The sequence below is a fragment of the Vombatus ursinus genome, unplaced genomic scaffold (assembly GCF_900497805.2).
Source record: "Vombatus ursinus unplaced genomic scaffold, bare-nosed wombat genome assembly UNPS02014874.1, whole genome shotgun sequence".
Lineage (NCBI taxonomy): Eukaryota > Metazoa > Chordata > Mammalia > Diprotodontia > Vombatidae > Vombatus > Vombatus ursinus.
Window position 1 is genome coordinate 2,119,035 of NW_020954652.1, and position 9,030 is coordinate 2,128,064.

The following is a 9,030-nucleotide window of genomic DNA, read 5'->3' on the forward strand; positions in this document are numbered from 1 at the left end:
TGTCTGTTAGTTTGTAAAAGATTATAAGGAATTATAAAGTTTATAAAGGAACTTCAGGTGTGTTATTATCAGTTGAGGGTATAATGGAGAAAGTGCTGAAATTTGAGTCACTAAGACTTTAATTTTAACCCTGTGTCGAACATTTCTTGCTTCCGACTCTCCCGAGCTGTGCGGCCGAGGGCTGCTCATTTAACTGATCTGGGCCCCAGTTTCTCTAATTATAAAATGAGGAGGTTGGACTGAACAGGATCGTAAAGGTCTCTTCCAGCTCTAAATGAATAATCCTATTATCATTACAATTATTTAAACATTATATAAATGACAGTTCTTACATCATTTGAAGCACAAGGTTTCCCTGTCCCATTTTCCCAGAAATAGACTTCAGGTCAGCTGCCTGCCTGCCCTCACCTATTAGATGCCTACTGCCTGTCTCTCCTTGCCTCCCTAAGGTGGGAGCGCTTCAAAAGAGACCTACAAATGTTTTACTTATGAATTTGCCTCAGCTGATTTTCCAAAAGGGAGAACAGAAGATGGCTTCCTTACCGTTCACCACACCTGAGGAACCCTCATAATGAGGTGTGGCAGGATCAGAAGTGAAGGTTTACATCACCTCCCCCAGGCCTCATAGGCAGGTATGCATAAGAAATTGGTGCTAGGTGCCTTTAGTGTGAGAATAACCATAAATGAAGATTTCTGTTGTAAGAGCTTCTGTTCTTGAAGGTACTTAACATGTGTAACTAGTAATTAGCTAATGCATCATTGCATTTGATTGGGGATGGGGAGTGGAGACAATGATATTGTCTTTAATTGCTACCTTTAAAGCCCTTTTTCTTCCTTTGCAAGAAATCATAAGAGATTTGAGAAAATCTCTGTGGTAGTCTTGGCTTCTTTGTCCACTGGGATCTACTAAAAGCCTAAATTCAACCAGCGTGAGTTTACCACTTTTATTGTCCAGGTCATGGTCACTCTTATTTGAAGTTAAATTAGCCCTGTGAGGTCACTCATTCACAGTCAACCTACAACCTTCAAGGAGAACTGGACCAGATCGGTGCCCAGCATTCCTTAAAGGTTCACAGCTCATTCAGTTCTGAATTGATGGTCTCTGCAAATAAATGAATGACTAACTAGTGCTATTTTTTTCCTTCTTCTAGGCCTCTTAGTCTTGAGTGGACGTGGTGAATAAAGAGGAAGCATTTCTGAGTTCTGAATTGGCTGCAAGTTTTAACAGTCAAATGCAGAATGTGTGAAAGGACATAAACACTGCAACACTAAATCACCCTCAGTGATCAGGAACATTCTGGTTGGGGACAACCCTGGATGCCACTTGCCAACATTTGAGGCTTAAAACAAAACAAAAATGACCAGCTGTTTGGGAAATGTAACTAGAGTTTCAAGCCTGACATGTTTTGTTAGCTGCTGTTTATGCAGATCGACCAAACTGGTGATGAGAATGATGGCTTGACACTGTATGCCAGTAGAAGGGAAGGAGTTGGTTACAGAGCTTTGGAGAGGAGAGATATTCTTCATTCTTTCTTTGAGAGAAACACATGTGTTTCCAGGCTGTCTTTGGAGAGAGAGAGACCCAGGGACAGAGGAGAAAAAAAAAATAACAACAAACTTTGGGAAGTGGAAGATATGTAGAAAAGATGGATCCCCAACATGTTACTGATTTCCAACTTGCCTCCCTAGAGATTTCAGGGAATCTTGCTTTGGGTAAACCTGGAGGGCCTCTCTCTTGATTGAGCTGAGATTTTTCTCTGGGAAAATACATGCTATGACTTTTCTGCAGTATACTCTAATCTACATAACCTTTTTTGATTTCTGTTTGCTGTATGTTTGAATAAATTTATTTACTTCTTATTCAGTATTTCTCATGGTCTTTTGTGTAAGTGTCATTTACTGGGAAGGGGCCAAGCCAGTAGGTGTAATCTTGGGGTACCCTTTCACTTTAAGGCATAGTGATCAAAGAAGCTAGTAGCTTTGTTGCTTTTGAACTCAAAAAAAAAAAATTGTCCTCCCAGACCAGGGGTTGGCAAACTATGGCCCACTGGCCAACTTCAACTCACAACCTGTGTTTGTAAAGCCTGTTAAAAAAATATAAAACACATTCTTGGCTCATGAGACACACAAAAATAGTGGCTTCCTGGAGTTGGCCTTTAGGCCATAGTTTGCTGACCTCAGCCCTAGTCCATCAATATTGGGGTAGGGGTAAGGTATAATTCTAGGCTAATAACCCTCTCTCAGGGGAGAACAGAGTGGTTACCCTTATGGCTGCTTCTTTTGTTACCTCTTGGGAGGAATCAAAATCTCTCTTGGGGAGAGATGGGTATGATTCCAGAGATATCCATCCTAGTCTCCTCTTAGACACTGAAAGAAAACCCATGTTGACACATGCCTTTCATGCACAGCACAAACCTTATAGAAGTGCATAACTCCAAGTGCATTGTGTTATTTTCAAAATCTACTTTGAGCTCCCTTACAAGGAGTTCTAGTGGACTCTAAGGGAAATATGAATCAGTAGTGAAACATGGTGGCTGTCATGTAGGTTGCATTAAGAGAGGACAAATATCCAAGATGAGGGAGATGGTAATAGCATAGTCTGCTCTGGTCAGGCTGAAACTAGAAAGTATTCTCTTCAGTTCTAAGTGACAGTTGATTAATCAACAAGTATTTTTTTTTTAAAGCACTTTATGCCAGGTGGTGTGGTTAACATGTGGGAGACAAAGAAATGAAAAATCAAATAGTCATTGCCTCCAGGGAGCTTACATTATAAAATGTAAATAACTAGGGAAGGAAGAGATACATGGATAAAGGTAATAGAAGCCGGAGGGGGAAGGGGAGAAAGATCTTCTCCAGAGCTGAAAGAAACTAATAGGCAGAGGTGAAGGGTCAGAGATTTTTAGGTACGGGGGACAGCAAGCACCACATTTTAGGAAGGAGAGTGACAATCTAGAGTGACAAGCTAGCTAGGAGAGTGACCACCATAGTGAAGGGATAGGAGATTAGGCAAGGATTAGGTAAAAGGATTGGAGATATTTAATTGGGGGGGGTACATCTCCAGTCATCTTGATCTGTATCTGGTCCCTGAACTCAGATGGCTCCAAAGGAGAGAGTGAGGCTGGTGACTTTGCACAGTCCTCCCTCACTTAAATCCAATTCATTTGCAAGCCATGGCATCACCTCCCTGATTTCATGGTCCTCTTTGAGAACAAAGAACAAATAACAATAATAACAATTTAACTTGGAGAAGAGATTTAGCCATTTTTAAGTATCTTGAGGTAGATAGCAAAGTGGTGCAGTGGGTAGAATGCTGGGTTTAGAGTCAGGAAGATTTTTTTTCTTCCTCAGTTCAAATCTGGTCTCAGATACTGTGTGACCTTGGGCAAGTCAACTAATCCTGTTTGCCTTAATTTCCTCATCTGTAAAATGAGCTGGAGAAGGATATGGCAAACCACTCTTTTTTTTTCTTTTTTTCTTTGCCAAGAAAACCCCAAATGGGGTCACAAAGAGTTGGACATGACTGAAAAGCAAGATTAATACCAACGCCACCACAACCAAAATATTTTGAGATTATCATGTCAAAGAGGGATTAGATTTGTTCTGTTTTGGTCCCAGAGGATAAAACTAGTAGGTACTTGTAGAAATGGCCAAGAATGAGATTTAGGCAAGATGCAAAGGAAATGAACACCCTTTCAGCCTGACTGAAGACTACCAACAATTAGAGCTATCTCAAAAGCTTTAATGGAAGGCAGTTGATTACCCTTTCCTGGAATGCTTTAATCCAAGATTGAATGACCATTGGTTGGGGATGCACAAAGAATTCTTGCCTATACATAGGGTGAACTAGATACCCTGTGAGATTCAGTGATTCTGTGGACATAATTCCATTTGCCAAGAAATCATTGTTCAAGTGAACACGTTAACCATGCAGTCTAGGGGTGCCATAGATGAATTCCCTTGGTGCCATTCTCCTGCCATTTTAGAATCTGGTAGAATGTTGTCGGTATGCTGAGGAAATTTAACTTTCCCAGAGCAGAGGGGGCAAATTAGCTTTGTGAATCAACTACACCCTCGACTGTCTTTGGGTCAAAACAATGGGAGTTCTTCTAAATCCCAGCTTTATTTCACAAATGGAACTCTCTGCCTGCTGGGCAGGGATTATGGCTAATTCTATGTACTCTACAACACCTAGGAGTTGGATAAATTATAGGTCAAGATCCACAAGCTGAGAATAAGACTTTCATCTAAAAAGTCTCAGTTCAGAACATTTGTGGGGGCTTCTGTAAAGGGTATAACACGAAAAAAAAATATACCTAACAACCTCAAGGGCCTTCCTGGATTCAATAGTGCCCCTTCTAACCCGAATAATGAAAATGGATGTCCTCTCTTTGGGGAACTTGTTTATGAATAGATAATCACAGTTTGATCTAATTGGCAAGCATACTTAGAGGCCTGGCTTTAAGCTTACACTTAGCTTCAAAACCATAGCCTCTTTCTCAATAGTGTTTATCTAAGGAGTGCAAAGATAATATTTTATATATTACTTGTCCACGAAGAGGATGGATGACTATTTTTCTGGAATGGACAGATTTAGTGCTGGAAGAGGTATTACAACCCCTCATTTTCAGACTAGGAAACTGAGGCCCTGGGAGTTTCAGTGACTTGCCCAAAGTCACAGATACCAAGAATCACAATTTGAACCTGGGTCCTCTGACTCCAATGACAGCGCTCTTTTCACTATATCTTGCTGCTGGATTTTCAGGAGTGTGAATGATCTGTTGGGAGCCATAATATTCCTTTTCTTTAAAAAAAAGTTTTTATGTCTTTTATTTAAAAGTTTATTATTAAAAAACTTTAACTTTATTTAAAAGTTTTTATTAAAAGTTTAATGTCTTTCATTTTTTACATCATCATAGTTGTCCCAATATCCCTCCCTCTCCCAGAGAGCCATCTAGCATAACAAATAGTAATTTTTAAAGACAAAAAAAGAAACAAAAAGAAGAGAAAAAAATCAGCACAATTGTTCAATACTTTGAAAAAAGTCTGAAAACAGGTGCAATGTGTAAATATTCCTTTTCTGACCTCTTGAAATTATATCACTACAAGCCTTATGTCATTTCTATTCCTTGTAACAAAGTTAATGGAAGAAAGGAAGGAAGGGAGGGAGGAAAGAAAGGAGCAAGTATTTATTAAGTACCCACTATGTGTTAGGCACTGTGCTAAATACTTTACAAGTATCATTCTATTTGATCTCACAACAATCCTCAGAGATGGGTGCTGTTATTATCCTTGTTTTATAGTTGAGGAAACTGAGGCAGACAGAAGTTAAATGACTTGTTCAGGGTCACACAGCTAGTAAGTGTCTGAGGCTGGGTTTGAACTCAGATCTTCTTGACTCCCTGCCCAGCACTTTGACAACTATTCACTGTGGGACCCCAGGGAAACCGTTTAATTTTTCAGTGCTCTAAGCTTATAAATTGCTGAGAAGGTGGCAATCAGGATTAGGAGAGGAAATTTAACACCGCATATATGTTCCCTACAATGATAAAATCATGGGTTCAGTTTTTTTAAGGTGCAGTTTAGACTTTTATGTGATATTGGTCAGACACTCTAGAAAACAAAAGTAAATAGCTCCCAAGCACATGGTCAGCTTCTGAGGTGGCTGCAGGATTTCATGTAAGGAATACTGAAACCCACTCCAACTAAACAGTTGCTCTACTGTCTCTGTTTGGAAAATCACAATATGTTGGCTTTAAAAGACTCAATTCTAAAAAAGAAATGAAAAATTAAAGTCTCTAAATCAGGGATTCTTAATCTAGGGTACATATGTATGTATGTATATATGTATACATATATACAATACACATATATACACTTATATGCATATACTTATATGATATTTTGATAGCTGCATATTGAGATAATTAGTTTTCCGTGTAATCTTCTTTGTTTTATTTTATATATTTAAAAACATTATTCCAAAAGGGAGTCCATACGTTTTGCCACAGAGGTTTGAGACACACAAAAAATGGTTAAGAACCCTTGCTCAAAGTACTTGAAAGAAACTTTGCTTTCTAGCCAGTTGTATCTTTGTCCCTTGAAGTCTAGCCAGGATTCCTCCATCCCTCCTCCCCGACCCAGATCAAAATGTCCAACTAGCAGGTAGCTACCTCTAAAGACAGGGGTAATGGAATTTTCCTCAACCCCACACAAAAGACACAAAGCTCGTCATGTTTTCCAGTCAACAGTTGATACAGGATGATTTAGTATTTCACATAAACATTAACTGACTTTCAGAGCTCCTGAGAGGGATTAGCAGCTTGTTTATTTATGGGTTGGCAAACTACCTGGCAGGGAGGGAGAGAGGCGGGCCAGAGAGATAGCTGGAAAAAGGAGGCAAGTAAGGGAAGTGTCCCAGTCCTTATCATTGTCCTTTGCACCCAATAAGAGGTCCGAGGGTTGTGTCTGTCTGATGGCCCAGGGTTAAGCTGATAGATGGGACAAGAGGATCAGTGTGTCTGATGGATCTGTTGACTTAATCTGTTGAATATTTTTTTTTAATCTGTTTTGTTCAGTGCCCTGGAGCCTTTCTCTTTTAACAAAAGGCAAATCTTCCCACCTGGTTCTCTTCTAGACACCATCCAAAGAGATTAACGGAGCAAGCCATCCTTTTGCCCTTTATGGAATCTGACGCCCTCCCTATCACGCCCCTTCCCTAGGCAGGCATAGTAAAATTATAAAGACATTTGTCATAAAGTTAATAATGCTACCATCTCCCCGGCTCCTTTCAGTATGGAAGATAAAGGCCATGACAACTGGGGGCTAGTCTCCAAAGCCCTCTCCACTTCCCTTCCCAGTCAAGGCCACAGGGGAAAGGTAGCAAAGCAGTTTTGAAAGAGGAAGGTCATCTACCGATTGGGCCTGGCACACCCAGTCACACAAGACTTGAATGCTTAATGCTCTTCCACAAGAAAGATGGGTCATTACATGTAATATTTTCATTAATATTTTATGCAAGCAGGCATTGTCTTTCAATAAATGGGAAGTGTGGAGAAAGACTGGGAACAGATCCTTTTTTCTCCCCGGCTTATTGTTTCTATCCATAACTATTGGGGAGCTACCTTTCCAGAAAGGATGCAGGCCAGGGAAGGCACCACTGGCCTCACCAGTCAACGGAAGCATGGTCCATTCTCCAATCACTGTGCAAACACCATTAAGGTTTGGGAGAGGAGGGAGGAAGGGAGGGCAGGAAGCCATTTGTTCATGAATATACATTCAGTATATATAAATGCTTTTTGTCATGAATATTCATCTCTTTCATGGATTGCAGCTGTTGTATACAGAAAACTATTAACAGGTTGGAAAGCTTCCTTTAGAAACCTGTGACTGGCATTTGTGTGCGGGGCCATTACTAGAAATTTATCTACCTCTCCCCATCCCGCCTTCCCACTCCCCATTTTGTGGAATGTTTCTTTTACTCCTGGGGGTTTCTAATGAGGTCACCGCCTGGCTTAAATGGGAGTGAAGATGATTTGATGGAAAAGGGTTAGAGCTTCTTTGTGAAAGCAACATATACCCTTAATTTCTTTTCATGAATTGTTTAAACGGGTTCATGGAAAAGAGAGAGGCGTTTGTCTGTTAATAGAGTTTGCTCTTGTTGGGTTGAGAGCGTCATGGGTCACAGTGATGGAAACACTCTGTGTTGTGTGTTAAACTGTGGTGAGGATTTTGAGGAGGTGGAATGGACTCATCTCCATGATTCCTATGGAGGAGTTTAGAAATGGGAGGCCTGTACGTATTGAGATTAGTAAGATGTGAGAAAAAAATTACGGCAAAGAAATATCACATGGAGAGACATGGGTTGTCATCTGATAACCTAGATTTGGCTTTCTGCCACTAAATATGGGGTAAGGACAGGAACTGTGATTTCACTACTGTAGGGAATTTCCAGTTGAGGAAACTCCGTTAATTCAGGTCCTTCCCTCTCCATATAACAGAGAGTTGCCTAGGGCAAGGGCAAGGTTTAAGGGGCATACTCAGAGAAGAATAGTCAGGATGTGTCCAAAGTAGGCAGTTTTTCTGTGCTCAAAGGTTGGCTCTCATTAGATCCTAATCTCCTTAAGGGAAGGGAGGGTCTTTGGCCTCTTCTCATATCCCCAGCACTTAGCACAGTACCTGGCACATAGAAGCTGCTTAAGAAATGTTTATTGATTGATTAATCTCTACCCACTACACCGAAACTGCATCTCTGTTGCTATGTCAAGAGAACCCCTTCATCCCTATAAGCCTTATTTTTCTCATCTGTAAAATGGAAAGAATAATTCTTTCATAGGATTGTCATAAAGATGAAAAAAGGATGACGCCATATGGGACTACCCAGATATACTTACAGGGCCATGGTTTTAGATCTTAAAGGGAGCTCAGAAACGGTCTAGTCCCTCATTTTGCAGATGTGGAAACTGAGACCCTGGGAAGTCGAGTGCCTTACCTAAAGTCACACAGGTAGTATGTTTCAGAGGCTAGATTTGGACTCTGGTCCTCTGAATTCCCAGCCAAGACTATTTCCACTATACCAAGACTCTTCCTTTCAGTACCTCCAAATAGTTCCATGGATGCATGATCTTACTGATGCGGACACTTCCCTCATCTGGATATTGATGCCGTCTTATCTTTTACCTTTCTTTTCTGTGTCCTCCTGTAAGTCCTACAGAAGGAAATTACTCACAAATCTGGAAGCCATCCTTAAGGTTACTACCAACTCCAAGGGTACAGGTGCACCCCTTGGGGGCCCATCTATCATCCTTCCCTCTCCCTATAAGACTGACCCAGCTCCTATTCTGATTCCACAGATTTGTTTGACTTCACTTCTTGGTTGTAAGTCATTATTGGTGATTTGTTGATGCTTGTAATACTTACCCCCACCGTCTATCTCTCCATAGCCCTTTGGTTACTCACAATTTCGATTCTTTGAAGATTGTGGTACTTTATGTCACAGTCATGTAGTATCACTAGGAAAACATTGATGTTAAA

At 40.6% G+C, this 9,030-nt stretch overlaps 1 long non-coding RNA gene across 1 annotated transcript; it reads left to right on the forward strand.

Moving 5' to 3' along the window:
• Positions 1-338: 338 nt before the first annotated feature.
• Positions 339-1,860, forward strand: LOC114028291. Its single transcript, XR_003567345.1, has 2 exons — positions 339-632; positions 1,152-1,860. It is a non-coding gene; the product is annotated as an uncharacterized LOC114028291 (long non-coding RNA).
• The last annotated feature ends 7,170 nt before the right edge of the window (positions 1,861-9,030 follow it).